The sequence below is a fragment of the Mustela lutreola genome, chromosome 1, assembly GCF_030435805.1.
Source record: "Mustela lutreola isolate mMusLut2 chromosome 1, mMusLut2.pri, whole genome shotgun sequence".
NCBI classification, from domain to species: Eukaryota; Metazoa; Chordata; class Mammalia; order Carnivora; family Mustelidae; genus Mustela; species Mustela lutreola.
The window spans coordinates 103,880,228-103,901,924 of NC_081290.1; the positions used below are offsets into that span (position 1 = coordinate 103,880,228).

The 21,697-nt window shown below is 37.2% G+C and overlaps 1 protein-coding gene across 1 annotated transcript in view; it reads right to left on the reverse strand.

The window, feature by feature from the left end:
- TET2 (tet methylcytosine dioxygenase 2) overlaps positions 1 to 11,895 on the reverse strand; it is a 139,936-nt gene extending 128,041 nt beyond the window's left edge. Inside the window, exon 1 of the mRNA XM_059171723.1 lies at positions 11,595 to 11,895. The gene's annotated coding sequence lies outside the window, so the exon portion shown is untranslated. The remainder of the gene's footprint in view (positions 1 to 11,594) is intronic.
- Between the last annotated feature and the right edge of the window lie 9,802 nt (positions 11,896 to 21,697).

Sequence of the window (21,697 nt, forward strand, 5' to 3'; positions counted from 1 at the left end):
TTTAGGCCAAGGGTGACTAAGATGAATATATTATCTTTAGGCCAAAATAATAAAAAAGCAAAAAAAAATAAATAAATAAAACAAGCAAATGAAAAGAATCTTTTAAAGCCCAAAGTCTACTTTTATTATATCTCAATTCAATGTATTAAAACTGTACAAAATATTTTAAATGATAAACACTAAATAAATTATATCTTTTCAAGTCCAGAAGGAACTTCACTCAGCAACAGGGATGAAAAATGCCCATTCTTAGATTTCATTGTGTTGGTTAAATGAGTCACTCTTTTGGCAATTTCTTTCAAATGAGAACAAATTCAGATGTTAAACAGCTAGACTCAATTTCTAAGTCTCATATGTAAATAATAAATTTGGCAGATAATCTCTAAATTATTTCAGATCTTAACTTCTCTTATACTGAACTGTACTTAAAACAAAATAGTTTTTTGATGCTTGGTTTATCTCTTGGAGAAAAGATCTCTTATTTTTAAAAGTTAAACAAATTCCTTTTGTTTATTGTACTGCATTTCAAAGATTTTAATTTTGCTATTTTTTAAAGAAAGATAGTATAATTACAAAAGAAAACATTCTATGAAAGAAGAGTTCAAACACACCAACTTTTGTATTAACTAAGAGTTCATTTTTTAATGATCTAATTTCAATTATTTGTTTCTATTTTTGGATAACCAATAGTGATATCCATCTAAAATGATCCTTAAATGTAATACAAAAGAAAAAAAAAAAACCCAAAACCCTCAAAGTTCACTCATATTTTAAAGATTCCAACCAGTCAGCTTACAACTTACGATGGAAAGGACCGGAAAACATATGCCAGATACACTTTAAATTTGTGTGCTTTAACTTTTGTAAAAACTCGACTTTCTTTTTATTGATAAGCATCAATGGGAAATTCTTAAAAGCTATCTGTGAAGGGAAAAGCAATTCCCTAAGTATAGAGACTTTTTTTTTCTTCTTTTAAAATAACCCAAGTCTTGATGTAGAGTTAGAAGTGGAGGAGGGCTGGGGGAGGTGTGATGAAGAAGAACTGAAAAGGGAGGGAGAAGAGAAAGGAGAGGGGTCAGCGCAGGAAGGAATAAGGAGGACGATCCATTAATCCCTTTCTTGAGTGTTCTGTAGTTTGAGTGTCTATACCGCAAGTCAGATTATGAATTCTCTTGCACTTTAAAAAAAAAATTCTCTTGCACTTTTTTTTTTTTTAAAAGGCATTACTTAATGAGGCTGAGTGTCAGGCAAGCACACTTTATTCTCAGTGGCACTGCAGAGTACAAGTAGAAAAAGGTACAATCTGCCCACATTTACCAAAATCACACACACAAAAAAGTTTGGCATAACTGGTTCTGTTTGCTGAAAGAAGAAAAAAAAAAAAAAACAAGATTAGTCCAGTATTAAAGCACTGCCTTTGAGACTGTGGTAGGAAAACTGCGTATTGGGCGGATCCTGACCTAGACACCTTGATCTTTGGTTCATGACCCTGTCAGAGCCAGACAAGGGCTCCCTGACTATGAATTAAACTGTTTGATTCCTCCGCCCACAGACACACAAAGCCCGCACTCTCTCAGCTGTTACATAAGAGTCTCTGGAATCCTAGGATGGTGTTTGTAAATAGTGCTGCCATGCTCACGCAAGCACTGTACCCACGTGTCAGATGTTGATGTGACCACCTGTAATCGGAAGCCGAGAAAGCATCGACAAACTCTGAAGGAAAACCTCCTTTTTCTTTGGCCCTAAAAATGAGCATGTGCCTAACAAGAAACTGACTCTAAGAGGGATTTATTTTCCTTATGTCTTCCTTTCCTTACCCTCTGTCCAGCACCCCTCCAACAACAACAAAAAATCAATGACGAAGAACAGGAGAAATGACCAATCCCCATTGCATTCCCTTTCTTCTTTAAGCAATATCTAACCAGAGGACAGATCACAATTAACTGCCTTTTCTAATTAAGTTTGGGGCAAATTTTGAAATCTCAACAATGCATTCTGAATGTACTTTCTACCTCCTCTTATCCCAAAACTTCCCCTTTATCTTTGCTCACTTACTTCAGTGTGAACTGAAATATTAAGAGCAGTAGGGTTACACAACTACTAGACAGAGATACTCTAAGTAGACAAGTGGTTTGCAAAGTGACAATTTACATTCAAATAAAATTACAACATGACTCTATCAGCAAAAAGTATCCAATGGCTATGTTTGAGTAAAGAGAAACACAATTTAGTATTTTACCTCTCTCCTTAATTTTCATTCTCATCTACATTCACTGTATCTTTTACAATGGGTTTGTGAACATGAAACAATTAAATCATTTTTTAAAGGGGTTGAATCCTTACAATATTCAAGAAAAATGTCAATATCAAGTTTTTTATAACTAAATATGGAAAGTTTCCTATAACCTTCAGCTTTAAAGCATGACATATTATAGCAATGCAAAAAAACAAAAACAAAAACAAAACCCTGCAAAACTGTCAGTAGTAAATTAAACTAGTGATTTAAAAAACTGATTTCAATGAATTCTCAAGATTTTTTTAAAGGATTTTAAAATGCTATATTCTATATCTTCTACACACTTGGTAAAATTTTTTAAAATTATATATTAAAATTAGTTGATGTCTATAAAATTTCCTACTTGAAGAATCACATTTGAGAGCAAACAAGTTTCAATCTAATTTTTAAATCAAATTGAACTTAAATTGAAATTTAATTTTTCAAGTTGAAAATTTAGTTCCCAAAGTTAACCAAATGTCCTTACCAATTCTGATTTTCAGTAGAAACACAATTAAATTACAGATATTAAAAAGGTAAGCCATTAGCAAAATGTCTACTAGTTTTGCTTCCTGCAAGTACGTTTTTCTCCAAGTTATGATGTAGTAGACATTCCAAAAATAAGTACAACTTTGTCTTACTTTCAGCTAAATATGTTATAACTTCATAGGAGAGAGAAAAAAAAACACAACAACCATTTGGGTGGCTATCTTGAAATAAAGCTAGATTAAATCAAGAGTACAAAGTTTAAAATATATGCTTTCCTGCTAAAATGTACCTGCTTCTCTTTTTACTGAAACAAACAATTTACATGGTTATTTTGATGTTGGAAAATTTGTTCTTCCTTCATGTTTGAAAGTATTCATATAAGGTATTCTTCCTTTCACCAATTCTCTTTGGTACATTAAAATATAAATGTAAGTGAATTAATGTTTTAATAAATGGATTCAGTTTTTAAGATGCTTATCCTAATTTTATGAATGACCAGACACTTTATTTGCAGAAGTGATTTCTTGTTCTGTTATGATGTATGCAGTAAAACAAACAAAAAGCTAATAATCATCCAAACTAATTAGAGGGTGTATAAAAGTAATCCTTTTAATTAAAAAATCATGAGAGGTTATAAAAGAGCTGAGAGAACTTTATAGCCAATGGCAAATATGAAAATTCTGCAACTTCAAAGTAAGAGACTTCAAACAAAAAATGGATAGAGTGCTGAAAGAACAAACAGATTAAAAAATAAATTAATAGGAACAAGGCGGTATGTTCGGGATGGAATCTGGGTGTGGTGTCATTGTATTATTTTCAGATTCTGGCACTTTACTTTAGAAGCGGCACAGCTAATAATTAAAGTATTTTTTAATGGTTGCCCTTGTTTCTTAAAGTAGACAGGGAAGAAAAACAGGACGAATAACTCAGAGACAGATTATGTTCTATCCTCTGGGTTTCACTAACATTATTTAAGCCTTACTTCTCTTACATTGGAAGACAAAAAATATACTAATTTGAGGAGAAATACTATAATAAAAATTCATCTTGAAAGGTGGGTGAATAGTTTTCATTACAGAATAATCTGGACATAGAAACTAGTTTAAAACTCTATCAAAAAATCAAGCAACTTGAAAAGACAGGTTTTAGCGATGGCTAATGAGGTATGACAATAGTAATTAAAATTCTCATTACTTTGCAGCATTCATAGAAGAAACCAAAACAAATCTCAAAATTGTAAAAGTAACAAATGAAAATTACCAATACTGTGTGTGTATGGCATGACTTAATGGGAGATCTGCTATGTCCGTGCCTGACCATAGACAATTCTGTTCCCAGAAGACAGCAGTCCATCAGCAAAAATTCACAGCTCTATGTTTTACTTCAGAATATAGGGCATCTTCCATAAAAATCATTTACAAAAAGCAAGGCTAGGGGCACCTGGGTGGCTCAGTGGGTTAAGCCTCTGCCTTCGGCTCAGGTCATGATCTCAGGGTCCTGGGATCGAGCCCCGCATCAGGCTCTCTGCTTGGCAGGGAGCCTGCTTCCTCCTCTCTCTGCCTGCCTCTCTGCCTACTTATGATCTGTCTCTGCCAAAGAAATAAATCAAATCTTAAAAAAAAAAAAAAAAAAAAAAAGCAAAGCTAAAAATATAAACAAAATATCTCATCTCATATTTTTAATAAACTTGAAAATTTAAGATTTTTGCAAGTATATTTAAAAAGCAAAGATGGGGGGGGGTGCCTGAGTGGCTCAGTCCTTAAGCATCTGCCTTCGGCCTCAGGTCATGATCCCAGGGTCTTGGAATTGAGCCCCATGAGCCCTGCATCTGGCTCCCTGCTTCTCCCTCTTCTACTCCCCCTACTTGTGTTCTCTTGCTGTGTCTCTCTCTTGTCAAATAAATAAATAAAAATCTTAAAAAAGATAAATAAAAGGCAAAGATGGAAGAGCACACTGGAACCCAGTGAACAACTTTTGAATATTATGGCGATACTACCATAAAAACCTATTTTGAATTGAGGTAGTTCACAAACTATTAAGAGAAACAAGAGAGGGTAAAAACAAGGAAGCTATGCATTTTTCCTATATGGAGGACCAGACCTATATTCTACCTTACTGCTTTCTATAACAAATGCTCCATCAGCTTGACTGGATAAAGATTCTAATGTGAATGTCATTACAAACCTACAGGTAAGTCCTAAAATCATATTTTTAAAAAGTGGAATTTCTGGTCACTTCTATAGTTTTTCCTTGAAAAAATAAAGATTACAGCAATTATACGAAGCCAAGGCCATTTCCTTATTGAGTACAATAACATGTATATATTATTATAGCTGAAAGCTTGCAGATCATTGAATTTCCCCCACCCTTGTTATAGTCATAGTTCCAAACTATGGAATCCAATTGGCACCAATTCAACATTCTCATCAGAATAAAGAGGGAGAGAAGCATTGCTCAACAAGAAGAATGTCTGGTATCTAGAATTACATTAAGTTAGAAATTAAAATAAAACCAACCCCAAGTAATTCATCCTGTGTGTCTAAAGCTAAAAATCCTAATTTCATAGGGACGTATCATAAAAAACTCACTGGTGCCATGTTTCTAGAAAGGTATGCATAGTCCCTTACAATTCAATTCAAACAGCACTCTATATTTCTTTGCATGAGACATGAATTACTTTCCGAATGCCAAATACCTTGTCAGTTGTATGCATTTTTTATAACTTTATTTAGGATATAATTCACATATAATAAAAAAAAAATTCACCTTCTTGAAGTATACAATTGGATACTTTTTTAGAGCTGTGCAAACATTGCTAACTACAGAACATTTTTGGGCTCCAAAAGAGACCTCATATCTATTAACACTCTGTCCCCCTTCTTCTCTCTCCATCCCCAACCAGCCCCCAGCAATAAGTAATTTACTCTCTGCCTTTTTAGATTTGCCTATTCTGGGGAGTTCATGTAAATGAAATACCATCATATGTGACCTTTTGTTATTTACTTCTTTCCAAGTTCCTCTATGATGCAGCAAGGATCAGTCCTACATTCCTCTTTGTTGCTGAATAATATTCCATTGTATGGATATACCATAGTTCATACACTTATGAGTTGATAGACACTGGGGTTGTTCCAATTTTTGGACAATTATAAATAACATGCTATGAATATATGGGTACCATTTATATGTAGACAATTGCGTGAACCATAAGTCTCCTCTTAGTACTTTCCCTACATTCTCTACACTACAGCTTTACTTTTTTATTAATAGTAATGAGGCAGCAAAGCATAGTGGTTAAAGGGCTGGGATCTAGAGACAGACTGCCTAATTCAATACTTAGTCAAACCATGTACTGGCTGTATGAATTTGGTTATTCAACCTCATTTTGCTTCAGTTAGCTTACCTGAGATGAGGATAATACCTATCTCTAGAGTCATGAAGAGAATTAAATGACCTAAGATACAATGTAGTAAGCTATTAAAACAACTGAAAAGATTTTGAACGCTAAGGTCATTTTATGCAAAAACACTTTTAAGTAAACAAAAACCTATATTCTGATGCAAATTTTGATAAGGAATGGCAGTACAATCATATGACTGATGAAGGAGAACTGAGTTAAACTTTACTCCTTTCAGAACAAAAGACTTAAAGATATCTGATAAGGTAATAAAATGGTATGGACCTGAATATATAGTACACAAATGTACAAGTCGAACTGGAGGTATCCGAGTAAGACTGATAGACTATATCCATGTCAGTATCCTGGTTGTGATATTATAATTTTTCCAAAAATTATCAGTGGAAGAAATTGGGCAAAAGGTACATGCCCAGTTATTATTATTTCATACACCTGCATCTGAATCTATAAATATCTTAAAAGAAATTTCAATAAAAAATAAGTGATGTCTGTGTAAATTTACTAAAGATTCTTAAGCTGTATGTTTACAGTGGATGGCTTGTAGAAGTTACATGTAAGGAAAAACCACTGTCATTACTACCATCATCACCAGTACTGAGATTACATTATATATTTTCTAATTTAATGACATTATTTTTTTCCAGTTCTAGGTCACTCATTATTTTTTCTCAGCTTTTGAGACATAACTGACATTTAACATTATGTAAGTTTAACATGTACAACGTAATGATTTGATATATGTATATACTGGCAAGTGACTACCACAATAAGTCAATTATATCCATCACTTCACATACTTAAAAAGTTTGCGTGTGTGCGGTGGGAACTTTGAAGATATACTCTTGGCAACTTTCAAATATACAGCACAGTATTGTTAATGATAGTCACTGAGCTACACATCACATTCCAGAACTTATAACTCATAACTGGAAGCTGGTACTCCCTTCATTACATATTGACTAAGTAGAACACCCTAGGTTATACTATGGAATAAACAGATGTAGAAATCAGTGCCTCTCTTCCAAGTGACATAAATTCAATTTAAAAGAAATAGTATTTTTAGTGAAGCAACCAGTTCATTTTATGTCCTAACCTGTCCTCCAAAAACACTTCACCCTAATTTATTCATCTCTTAATTTTAAATCTCAGATTATTTGGCACTTGATTTCAAGCCAGTCTGAGTAACAGCCCTGACTAAATATCAAATATTGAGTTCCAAATTCTTAAAACTTCAGGTATGTAGACATTATCATTGAGTTTGTTTTTACAAAAAATATTGAAAATTTACCTACTATCTATTTCTACTTCTTGAATCTTGGCACATTTAACCACATTTCATGACAAGTGGAGAAAGCATAAATCAAAGCTGATAGAATTTACTATTTTGGAAAGGACAACCAAAATCTATTTCATTGGGAAAAGATTATGTATCTTTCTTAAGTTAGGGATTTTCTGCGATGTACAATCGAGGATCAGAATAATGCTGGAAACAGATACTTAAGACTCTTTGGCTTGCAGTCACAGTGATTCAAGGGCTCTCACTTTACCCTCTCCTCTTGTGGAACTCTTCTTTCCCACTGTGTACCAATGCATATGTATTTTGTACTATACACCAAGGTATACAGATGTACTATATAACCTCCTTAAATAATGTCACAGTTATTCCCTGAGTTTTGGCAGTGCATCAAAATAGAAACTAGAGCTCTAGACCAAGTAAATACTGTATATTTGGCAAAATCATTTGTGGTTGTGTTCTTCAGCACTATTTCCAAGATAACCACCAGTTCTACTTGGCAAACCGACTCTCCCACAGTTAAGGCTCCAATTGTAAAGTTGGCTTGTAAAATATTTTCCTGCTACTGGCTTTAGTGCCATTACTACGCTTAAGAACTAGTGTGCAATGGTGGCATAATAGTTGAGGAAAATGTTATTTTGATGAACCAACACTGACAGCTGCTCCAAAGTTTTAACTTGTCTATATGCTTGTTCATAAAACAAAGAAGGCTCCTGCCAGTAATTTGAGATGGCTAGGTAAGATTATTAAATTCCATTAAGCAACGACAACTGAACTTATTGAAGAAGGAATTACAGTACAAAAAAGCAGGTTTAATCTAAGTATTACATATTCTAACATGTCAAACATCCATAGCTTTTAATGACATTTAAAGATAATTTCAAAGAATTCATAAGAATTTACCAACTTGGATCTGGGACATAATGGAAAAGAGGGTTTCTGCCAGGTGTGTCTGTGAATTATAAGAAAGGTTTCTTACTGAGATCAGCAAATAAGGAAATACATTTCAGTAGTGACATTGGCTTACAACATTGTGTGTGGGTGGAGCCTTGGAGGAATTGATAGAGAAATTATAACTTCAGCAAGTGAAACCAAAACATTAACTCCAGTTTTTGTTACCTAATACAAGTCCAGTGCCTAAACAGGACTTTGGAAGTCTCTCATAAATAACTCCTTGGCAGGTGCATTTCACTTGTTCTGAAAGTGATGTTGGCCTGCCAATGTCTACCTTCATGTGTCACTGCATCAAAATCATACCAAGGCCCTTGACTCCTTGCATGGACCAGCATAATGCCAGATATAATTAAAGCCATAGTTAGTAAATCTGTGAATTTAAACAAAACAAGGAACTCTCTTCATTCCAAGTTAACTTCTCTTTAACTATTAGTTCAATAAGAAAATAAGCAAAATAATATTGCAGTTTAAGAAGATCTATCTTGTTATTATCTACTATCACTTCCATAAAATCTAATTGCTCAAGACTGTTCTATCCCATGAAATTCTGAGAACATCCTGGTGATACTATAAGACATAATAAATGAAGAATGGACACTGTGTCTGCTATAGTCAACTATTCTATATTAATCCAAATAATTTCTTTTATAATAAAGGAGAAAGTGGTACTTATATTGAAATTGGTGAATAATGTGCATCTCCTCCTTATAATCATTAAAGCCCCTAAAATAGTAACAGCTATTTTCAGCATACAAATAGGATACATAAAATTACAGAGTCTAAATTTGATAGGAAAGAACAAGTCATCATGGTCACAATAAATATTATTAACCAGTGCGGTATTCTTATTTACCAATATGAATGGAAAATACTACATCTATAATTAGTTTAATAATTTGAAGAAAGCATAAACCACAACATTTGAAAAGTCCCAAAAAAGCAGTTGCATATTAGTCTGTTAGCAAAAGGAATTATTTAACTCTGAATTACTGCAATTAATCATAGTTTTCTCAACGACTAGTAAGCATTTATGCTAAACTCCTATTTTCCTTATTATTTTAGGACAAATAAGAACTAACCAAACGAGCTGTTTCTACACCAGATCAGTAATATTACTCCCTTGTACTCATGTGAAATAACCATCAGTATCAACAATTAAACTTAATTACTTTTTCAGAGATCAAAATATAAAGAGTTACAAAGTGAACTACTGAGGACAAATGGTTTTGGAAATCTGATTTACGGAGTAATGTCCATTAATGTGCTCTTCCTTCTACCCATCTTTTAATCATATACATGCTTTCTAAACTTAAGTTTGACTTTTTAGTCCTTTCCTAACAGTTCTCTGCTTAATAACATTAAAAAAAAAACCCAACGTTGTGTTGAAATTTATATTCTTCCTCAAACTTATAATCAGACATGCATACAAACATGTAAAAGAATATAATTCTCCTCCAGCATTTCAACTTTCCATTAAAATGCAAATATAATTATTTCATTAACCAGGCAACAATACCCACAGTCTTAAAGCAAAGCAAAGCAAAGCAACATCTTTTCTCTTTACATCCCAACTTTTCCTAAGAAACAATCTTCCTCTCATGCTGGATCATTTGTTGATGAATATTTTTTTATTTGGATTTGCCATTATTATTCCTTACTGGAGAGATGAAAGCACATTATCAGACTTCAGATTTTAAATTCGTGGATGTAACTTATTCCCTACACAAGAAGATGTAAAAAAATATTTCAGTAAACTTTCAGCAAACAACTGGAAAATAACCCTTTTTTCAATTCCTAAACACTAGATGAAGGTGGTGGGATGGGGGGGGGGGGATCACTCAATGCAATTAAAAGTCTGTCATGAAGGCAATAGCCAGTAAATAACACTTATATTTCATATTCGACCTTCCCAGGACTCTACCCAGGCCATACTTTATTGTGTCATAGGTAGAAAACTCTCCATAGAAACTCAGCTTAATAACACGAGACAAGCAGCCCCAGCGAAAAGATTCGGCAAGACTGGAGAGGGAGGAAGGGAGGGAGGGAGGAGGGGGGGAGAGAGAGAGAGTGTGTGTGTGTAGAAGGAGGAAAAAAAGAGACACGGAGAGAAAGGCAGATAAATAAAAGACGAAAAGCGAGCAACCAAGCCGAGAGAAAAATGGGGATGGGACTGTTAGAAATTGGCTCCCTACTTCTCCGCTTCTTTGCTGGGACTGGGTTTCATTTCTTTCGGCGCCCCTGACCTTGCAGTCTTCCAACTCTCAACTCTGCCCCCCTCCTCCCGCCCGCCCGCCCCCCCCCCCCCCCCGGCCTGCGCCTGCCTTTGTGTCTGCCTGTCACTTACCGGGGAACCAAACGAAGCTGATTCGGGAGAAGCACAAAGCCAGGGCACAGATTTGCCCACAAATTCTCTTACACCCACTCCGCAGACTGGCAGGCACAGCCCATCGCAGAGCTGATGTACCTTGAGAAAAGTGGGATCTGGTCTTGTTGGGGGGACCAGAGAAACTATTCTCTCTCACTCAGCACCACTAGCAAAACGCGCGGACTTGGGGGGGGAACCCCAAACCCCATTTAGTGTACTACAGTTCTACTCCCCGTGACATTCGCTTAGTTCGCCCCCCCAAAAGCGGACACCGGGCTGGAGAGGGGCGGACGCGAACGCAAACCCAGTCCCAGACCCTACAACAGATAAAAGGGTCGAAAACACTCCGTCAGAGTTCTTTCCGGGGTGGGCTAGGTGAAACGAGAGACTGGTCTGACTTACAAGAAGGAAAGGGGGTCGGGAAGGATTCAAGGGAAAAGTAGTGACCCCCAAAGCTGAACTATTTGAGAAAGGAAAGCAAAGAAAAATCACTTTTCCTGAGGATAAAAGGCCGGGAAACCGGCTGGTCGGAGTAACAAAGGTAAGTTTTCTGGGTGAGGAGAGGAGCATTAGCAGGAGAGAGGAGGGAACACAGAACTACAGGTTTAAAGGGGGGGGAAATTAAAACTATATTTGTCAGCCATGTTGAAGAGGCTCCAGTAATTTGTGAAGCTTCCCTCTTCCCTCTTGGTATTTGCGGGTGACACTGCAGGGTTTGCTCCCCAGTCCCTGGAAGCCCGAGAGAAAGCAAGGGGGAGAGGAAAGGGAGAGTTTCGCGGCATAAGAGAAGCGCTCTGACCTCGTTCTCGTCCCTCAGCCTTGCAGCAATCCAGCAGTTGCAGTCGGGTCTCCTTTCTAACAAATCCTAAAGGGCAGCCATCTTGCTTCCTTCTGCTTCTCTACGAAAGCAGCCTAGCCTCCGCATCAATATTCATAAGGCAGTTTGACGTCTGTTCTCATCACTCGGCGGGGCCGGCGTCTCGGGGCGGCCTCGCCGAGGGGGCGGACGTGACTCGCATGCGAGCCGGGCCTGGACGCGCGGCGCTCGCGAGGAGGCGGCGGCGGCCGCCCGAGCTCTCGCTGCAGCCGCTGCTGCTGCCGGCTCTCCTCCTCCGCCCGGCTCGCCTCCTCCTCCACTGGCCTCCTCCTCCTCCTCCTCCTCCTCCTCCTCCTCCTCCGCCCCGGCCTCCGTCGCCGCCCCGGGGCCCTCAGCCCCGGCTCCCAGGGAATCAGCCCCCCGCCCGGGGCTTCCTGCACAAAGGCCGGCGGCACCTGGGGGCCGTACAATGGGGTACGCAGTCGAGGCCGGGGCTGCCCTGGCGCCCTGCGGTGGAGCCTGGGGAGCTGTGCGCCGGGATGAGCACGGGGCGGGGGCGAGCGCAGGGGAGGGTCCAGCCCCCGGGCGCAGCAGCCAGACTCGGGGCACCCCGGAACCCCTCGGACGGGTAGCCAGCTGGATGAAGGCACCCGGCAGGCGCGCAGCGGGGAGGTGGCGTGGGTGCCTGGCACAAGGATGGAGACCCTAGATTAACCTTTTAAACTTTTTGTTAGTGCACCACTCCACCACCCACTTGGAGGTATGTGCGCGCTCCTCACTCCTACGCGCTGCCACCTCGCACTAGTCTGCACTCCCGCCTCCTTGCACGTATCTCCGCACACGCCACGCGCGCACCCACGTCCGCGCGCGAAGGCCAGCACCTCCAGCCCAGTGGGTAGGTGCATCCTCTACCTGCCTGGCCCCCGCGTTGGCATCTTCTACACCGTCGCTTTAATCTCCCTCTACAGAAGCGCTCCCCAGTTTCGTCAAGGGCATGCCCTTAGTGCTTTAGGGGCCTGTAGTTTTAAAGACTCGACAAATTAGGGAATTGACCGAGTCCTACTTCACCCCGCCCCGGCCCACCTTCTGTTTACTTTTGCCACGTGGGCTGGGAAGTAGAGGGAGCCTTACACATCCAAGATGAATTTCTCACCAGTGGCTCTGCTTCTCGCTCAACTCGGTTGTAAGAAATACACCTGCGCTTTCAAATGCCCACGTTTTCTCCAGTAAAAGCCTCTATTTTGGAAAAAAATTTCTACCCGTACGCATAATTAAGTAATGAAGTAATCGACCCACAAAGAACTAAATTCTGAGTGACGGACATAGGGTATTTCCTGATGTTCCGAATTCTATGCCTACGTCCTTCCATTGACAGATTGTTTTTCCTATTGCCGACTAACTTTAATTCTCCTTTTAACGCCCCCTTTCTGATCATAAAATTTTTATTTGAAGATAATTAAGAACAAAGTTCATATGAATCATTACATCAGTAGTTGTTGAGATTCGCCCTCTACAAGAAATTTTCCCATACTCACATCTTTTAAATAGATATTTCGGGCACTTTGATAGGATCACTGCATTGTGGTCACAATACTTTTAGGTCAACACAAGTTATTTTATAGAGCTTCTTTTCTTTTCTTTTCCTTTGTGTGTGTGTGTGTGTGTGTGTGTGTGTGTGTTGGGGGGGTAATTGCTTTAGAGGTGGAAAGTTTTCCTAATTTTATGAAATTGGAAAAGAGTTAAAAAGGGAACTCTTTCTATGTGTCGCATTGTTACTAAGAAGAACGTTTAGAGTATGTTCTAATGATACATTGTATATTACATTCTGAGGCAGAGTTCATTCAGGTTTCTCATGTTGCAAGGGCCAAGCAAAATCATTCATTTTTCCTTAAGCATTTCTTGTGACATTGAATTTCTGTCTTTTCCGGTTGTACAATAATGTGTCCTTGAGTTCTTGGCAATTGTCAGTGGACTTTAAGCTGTTTGGGAGGTCCCTTCTAATTTTTTTTTTTTTTTTTTGGTCCAGTCCAGTCTTTTCCAAAGACTACAACATGTATTTATGCAGTACACAGTACAGCAGAATTGTTGAACGCATGGGCTTTGGAGTTAGGTATGATTGCATCCTGACTCCATCCCTTACTAAGTGTGTGGCCTTGAGCATGTTACTGAACTCTGTGTATCAGTCTCCTCATGTGTTAAACACCCTTTGAAACAAAAGGGTTGTTGTGAGGATTCAATAGGGCGCTAGGTAAATGCCCAGATAGTTATTACTATTACCAGTAATAAACCATCTGCGTCCAGAAGTTTCTCTTGATTAACTAGAAATACATAAGTGATTATATGCCTTCTAATATTGAATAATGTGTGGCAAATATTTTATTCACATGTGTTTGATATAAATATCTGCATGTCCCCTTAGTTGTTTGTATTACAATTGGGAAAATGATCTTTAAGGTCACCCCCTTCTCATTTCATCTTCTAAACCTCTCCCTCTGTTGTAACAGGTGGTTCTTGTCTATCTGGAATCATACTTGGCTTGCAGTTGGTTTTGTAATAGGCCCTGGACCTTTTCTTGCCAACTTATTTCTGTGTACCCTCACCCCACCCTTAACTACTGCAACATTCGTGAATTTAAAAGAACATACATTAATTCCTCTTAGCTACTGTGACTTTTCAATAGCAAAAGGAAATAAAATTCTGAAGATCTCCAACTAAAATATGTTAATGAGATTTGATATTGTTGATTAAAAAATTCTTGCTTGGTTGCTACTTCTGGGAAAGAAAAGTTTTGTGCACACAACCAGTTATTTACTGGACAGTAGTGCATATTTGCATGTGTAATTCAGAACCAGCTTTAATTAACTGTGTGCCTTCTTGAGATTCTTCCTATAGGTGTGGATAATCTATTTTTAAAAGGTAATTTGTTGTTTTAACACCAGTCAATTGTTATCAAATTCCTTACTATTTTTTTCTCAAAATAGAAATAGCACTGCATCCACAGAGAAAAATTCTTGCTTCCTTATGAGAGAGAAAAAAAAAACACAAAAACTAATAGAACAAGTTCCACAACATGCACTTTGCATTAGAAAATGGACTTGATTGGCCTGGGCACCTGCTGTCTAACTCAGTTGCTCAGTCTCTAAGCCTCTTAGGGTGGAGGCAGCTTCCTGACTGCTCAGTACATTAAAGAGCTGACAACAGCAGCTTGCTTTACAATGCAAATTTCTTACAGTGTACTAACCAAACCAAACCAAACCAAAAACAACTACAAAAAAGGTGCATTCTTAATTTCCTCTCTACCTGCAAAATAGGAAATTTCCTTTAAGGACTTGATATTTTCTTTAACAGAGAGAAATTGTTGTGATACGTATTTAATGCTTTGGAAGAATTATAGTGGTTCAACAAAAACATTAAGTCATGGCCTGTTGTTTCCCATCTCCAAAAACATATTTCTGAAATATGACATGATAAAGATTCTCTGCATGCTTGAAAGACAATTGACCTTCAAACAGCACAGCAGTCATTGTGTGAAGGGACTTTCTTGTTTCTCTTGTCTGGTGACATTACCGCATACCCTACCAAGGTATATGTTTAACACAGGTAGAACACAAATATTAAAAGTTTCTGATAAATGAAACATTTAGACATAACACTAACTTATTGATATAAGTGTTATTATTAACAAAACCCATTATTGTCTAAAGCCAGGGACCATAATATAATAATACATAGATGAAAATATAATAATAAAAAGTCTATTTTATTAACATGATTTCTATTTTTTTCTGACCTTATTTCATATGGCTAATTTCTGTTTCTCCAATTTGGAAATTTCTAAGGAACAGATACAAATGATATAATCCTAAATTACTCGAGTCAGGTGCTAGCCAATGTGTATACTGATATAACAGTTACCAAGCAAAATGTCAGATAAAACTCAAAACTCTAATCCTGTTCCAGTATTGCTAAAGGCATGGAAAAAAGAATAGCAGGATCATTAGTGGGATAAACACCATAGAAATGTTTTCAGAAGTATTGCAAATATATTGTTAATATCAATCTCTTTTCTCCTCATAAATTCTGATTTCACAATCTAATAACTACTTCTTAAAAATTTTCATCCAGGGGCACCTGGGTGGCTCAGTGGGTTAAGCCTCTGCCTTCAGCTCAGGTCATGATCTCAGGGTCCTGGGATCGAGCCCTACATTGGGCTCTCTGCTCGGCAAGGGGTCTGCTTCCCCCTTCTCTCTGCCTGCCTCTCTGTCTACTTGTGATCTCTCTCCCTGTCAAATAAATAAAAATTAAAAAAAAATTAAAAACAAATTTCATCCAAATTTGGTAACTCAATAGCTCTACTTTTTTGAGAGAATAATCTTTCAACTTTAATGATGAATTTCAATAATGAATAAGTTTTAACTATCGGTAATTACCCTAACAACACCCTTTGTATTTATATATGATTTTACAGATTTCAAAGCATTTTGTACACTATTGGTTTCTTTGGTAAAGTTGTACTATTATGTTTAATATTCAAATCATATGCCATATTCAAATTGGTATTGAATTTAATTCCTATCTTATAAATATGAAAAATGAGTTTAAGTGACTTTCTCAAGATCAGACAGCCTGTTCATAGAGGAATAAGCACCTCACCAACTCAAGCTTTGTGAATTCAAGTTCAGGCCTTACTCATTACACCAAAACTAGCCTTCTATCTTTTCCTGTTCAACTTCCTCTAAATTGTTCTTACTATTAATAGTACTGACTGATAGAGGAATCCTCCCTTCAAAACTCACAATAATTTTCCATTATTTTTTGTTACTTAGGGGAAAAAAACTCAGCATTTATATTTACTCATTTTTAATACTCCAAAGGTAACGCCATCGGGTAAATACTGGCCACACACCAAGCATGTGGATCATTGTTTTACATTTATTATCACTTAATTTAATGCTTATTAAAACCAAATAAGGTAGGTATCATTTTATTGAGAATGAAGGATTGAGTAATTTGGTTGAGATTAGGTATTAAAGGGGCTGGAACCAAGGTATAAATCTAGGTTCGTCTGGTTCTAAAGCTCATGTCCTTGCAAACTACACTGTACTGTCTCCCCATTTTAGCTCATAGAGATACTGATATTTACACCATAAGTTATTCACACAGTAGTTTTTAGCAATAACATCAGTATTCCCCCATCTCCATATATTTAAATCTCACTTGTCTAAAGCTCTACTCAGGCTTTTCTCATCATTTACTCTCTCCTCTGTTTCTTTAGTTTCCATTTCATGTTAGGAAGTTGGCATGCTTGAACTCTTGGAACGGTGATTACATTTGTGTGATAAAAGTGATGGCACAGTCTTGTCTACTCATCCCCCCAACACCACTTTAACATATATCTTACCTCACTAACAAATTGGAAAGATAAGTTCTGCTATCTGCTTTTAATATTGGTGTGGTAAAAAGGAATTGCGTCCTTGATCTGCTCCTAACTTCCTGGAATGACTTTGAATTCATTCCCGCCAAACAGGGAAGCTGGCAGGTGGAAAGAGCGCCACCTACTGAAATTGTTGCTAAGACATGGGTCTTTGGGGATAAAATACTCCGCATGCCATAGCTAGCACCGAATCTTTCCATTGGGAAAATGAATCAGAATCACCTACGAGGCACTTGAAAAATAATGCATAAATAGTTTCCACTCTTCTATTCCCAGAGTCTTTTGGAGATTCTGATTAATGAGGTCTGGTATGGGGATGAGGTACCAGTATTTTTTAAAAAGATTCATGGACAATCAGATGTACAATTCTGTTTAAAAATCACTGATGTAGCTTAATATGTGAATATTAATAGTTAATAGGCATACCAATGTCGTCATTCATTGAGTGTCCCATGACAAAGAGCAAATAGTGTGTATCCCTCTACAGTTTGGTGGAAATCTCATACCCTTGCAAAGACCCAGCAAAGCTGCCTGTGACTCTCATTGTGTATTTCAGGTTGAATTCATGTAAGTTCTCCTGTGACAGGTAAAAGATAAATCTTCTTTGAGAAAAATATAAATAATTAGCAGCCATAGAATGACCCAGATTATCAGTAGTGAAAAAGAAAGATCAGGGAAAATATAAGTGACAGTATTGATACCTTGATGCCTTGAGAAATATGTATCAGAAGTTGCCAGAGTTCAATTTGTGAAGAATATTTTGGAATTTGCATTCCTATGGGGGTAATCCTACTCGTTGAGTTTTGTCACACTTTTTTTTTCCTTAAAAAAAACAAACCCATTTTTGAATCTAGACAATTAGACAAAGTGATTCTAATTTCTTTTTTTTATCCCCCAAATAATGGCCCTATAATAGTTTATGAATGTATTATATAGCTCCATGCTGTTACTGCAATGCTTCTAGAAGGAAGAACTATAGAGATTAAACTAATTTTAGGTCCCTGTTAGTGTAGTCCCTTATAGATACTCTGTATGAAAAAGAAAGAAAAATTTAAAAAGGAAGTAGTGTAGACATTATTTGACATCTGATTTTTTCAAATATTCAGAAGTATGTTTCGTTCTTTCTAGAGGTATGTGAGAAAACCTAATAAGATCTGACCCATGCCAACTCAGAGCCAGTGGGAGCAGGAGAGGCCAAGTAGTTTCCTGGAAAACTCTGCTCTACCAACTTCTGTTTAATTTGTTTTCTTATTTTATATCTTTTTTTTAAAAGATTTTATTTATTTATTTGACAGAGAGAGATCACAGTAGACAGAGAGGCAGGCAGAGAGAGAGAGAGAGAGGGAAGCAGGCTCCCCGCTGAGCAGAGAGCCCGATGCGGGACTCGATCCCAGGACCCTGAGATCATGACCTGAGCCGAAGGCAGCGGCTTAACCCCCTGAGCCACCCAGGCGCCCGTCTTATTTTATATCTTAAAGTACAATATTATTACTATTTGGCAGAAAGCCTCCTTGATCTGTCAGTAATTAGGTATGCCTCTAAATTGAATATGGGTTGATTTTGAGACAATTATTCTGCAGTCTGTAATGACTTTTATTCTGAAGAAAATGAATTACATCCAGAGACCACAAAATAAGGGTTCCAGAAAGAAATATTGGAGTAAAGGGTGAAAAGAAACACACACACACACACACACACACACACACACACACACACAATTAGAACATCAGAAAGAAATTCTAAAGGAAAATTTCATTGAGGGTCTCTAATTTTTATTTCCCTGTAATATTATGATAATGGGCTCTTGTTAGACTGGGTAGGTAGAGGCAAGGAAGTGAGAACTGTTGGAGACTATAGGAGAACTATTGGTTGTTAGGTGGGTGCAATTGTAGTGATGATATGGATACATTTTCATGAAGGAGACTTTCCTGAAACCTCCTAAAATCATAAAACAGCAATAGCAACTTTCTGCTAGGGAAAAAGAACTCAAAGAGCCTCTCTCTAAATTTAAAACCCAGAAAAAGATGAAGTCATAATTTTAATGGCCGAGGGCTGCTGTTAAAGGTAAAAGTAGTATGAACTCACAAAATAGATGTTCCAAAAATTTAGAAAGAGAAACTAATAAAAGTATAGCTATTGAAAGTGCTAAGCTCAGTCTAAGTAAATGACATGGTCTAGGATTGTAGTCCAGATGCTGTTATTGAAATTCTACCAAGAAAACTTTAATATGCTTTATCTCATTTACAATAATCTTGAAAATAGGTGAGAGAGTTATTATCTAACTTATTAAAAAAATTTTTAACACTAGAGAACACGTGTTTAACACATGATGGGACATGTCTGAGAGATTAAGTAACTTGCCCAGGGTCACACAGCAGGTGATAAGTTCTCAGACTTAAGTCTTCTTCAGTATGCTTTCCACAAGCCAAAGGGAAGCAAATAAACCAACTTTAATTCCTTCCTGGGGGAGGAAAAGAAGCTTTAGGAGCTTGTAACATTGTATCTTAGGATGATACATTTTCATTCCTTGCCTATGCTCACCCACATGGAGGAGAATACTGCATTTAGGAAATATGTGTTTCTTGTATTTTTAAAAAGATTTTATTTATTCATTTGAGAGAGAGATATCACAAGCAGGGAGGAGACAGAGGGAGAGGGAGAAGCAGATTTCCCACCAAGCAGGGGACTCAATACAGGACTCAATCCCAGGGCCCTGAGATCATGTCCTGAGCGAAGATAGATGCTTAACCTAAGCCACTCAGGCACCACATCTTGTAATTTCTTTTTTTTAACAGGTCATCCATTGTGGTTCTGCTCATTCTAAATGTGAGGTGAGAGCTAATCTATTTCCTAAAAACATTTCTAAGGGAGAGAACAAGTTGCTCAAAAATTATGAAAGATAAAATGTTACTTGGTTTCTCCTTTCTCAGGCCACAGAGAAAGTTGTTTGGAGTATGAACATTAATAAAAGAAGCACACTTGTTGAATAAGAACACACAGACTCTCCTTTTCATAAAAAGCAAAAAAAAAAAAAAAGTATTAATTTCTGAAATTAATGTAAACAATTTCTCTTTTATTGAGTAGGGCTTGGGGATTGGGTGTGTTGGTGGTTGATTTAGTTTAAGTCAGAGTTTCAAACTCACAGATTTTCTAATGAAACCAAAACTCAGAATGAAACTTCATGCACACAATCTGGACTGAGTGAACGGTTTTCCTCTAAACCATTTCATAAAAAGACAAGTTTTGTACAATTCTAACAAGTAACAATGCTCTCCAACAGGGCTGCTTGCCAAGCAAAAAACAAAACTAAATAAAATAAACTAAAACACCTTATCACATATCCTAGGTCTTTATAAAAAAATCTAGTGTAGAACAAATTTATTATAGAATTGTTAATTCTTCATGACAATAATTATTTTACTTGGTAACATATATTTTTACTTTTGAATTTTTAGAGTCTTCATGCATGGTAGCACATGAGGGCACTGATTTTGGTAGTAATACATAAAATTCAAAAGCATGGCTTTGGGTGACAAGAGAAGTAAATTTTTAGTTGAGATGAATGAAAAAATAGCCTAGTCAGGACACCTTCTCAGAAATGTTTTTTTTTTTTTTTTTAAAGTTAGAAATGAAGGATTGTTAATTTCACTTTCCATTGCATAAATGGTTGTTCAAATCTGAATTTCTAATTTATCATAGTTTCTCGTGGTGCTTGAGACATCGGTGTGTCATTTGTATCTCAATTTTCTCATTTTTGAGAGGCAGTTTAATCAGTGCATGACCAAACTGAGTCAAACTGTGTCATTATGGGGGTCTGCTCAGGAAATGCTCAAACACAGAGGGATCAGAGGTAGATGGAAATACCATCATAGAATGCCCCTCAAAAGAGTGTTTTAAGAATGACTTACCTCTTTTTCCTTGGTCCACATTAGTGGTGGCATCTCCCATGTTCTGCTTTCTCAGCCTTATTCTGTGCTTGAAATTAAACTTATGTAGTGATGGTCCGTGGCATTTTTCTCAATTCAGTATACTCTTATTTCTTCTCTTACCCCGCAACATAATAGTGAACAAGGTGTGTCCCCTGTCCTCACAGAGCTTATAGTCAAGTTGGGAAAGAGACCTATAAATGGGCAATTACAAAACATTGTATAATGTATGAAGAAAGGTGTGCTAGTTGCAGTAGGAAGGGTGCTTAACTCATATTTAAATGGCCAGAGAAAATGTCCCTTGAAAGTAAGATTTAATCTGAGATTTTAAGAATACATAGGAATTATTAAGTCCAGGTAGAAAGTCAGAGAGGAGTATTTGGTAGAGATGAGAAAGAGTCTATGAAGAACCAGGGCATGACAGAGCATGACATATTTGAAAAAATAAAACACATTCCAGATGCCATGTTTAGAAAGTCAAGTGCAAGACTGTGAACTCTCAGACTGCAGCAGTGTATAGGGAGCTGATGATCAGGGTTAGTATAAATCACAGTGACGGGTTTTGCTTGTGGCCTAAGTGCAATGCGAAATCAATAATGGGTTTTAAAGGACAAGAAAATGATCAGATTTGGACTTTGGAAATATCTCCGTAATTGCGATGGGGAGACCAGAGGGAGAGAACACAATGGCAGAGGCTGGAACACCAGTGAGGAGACAGAGAAAGT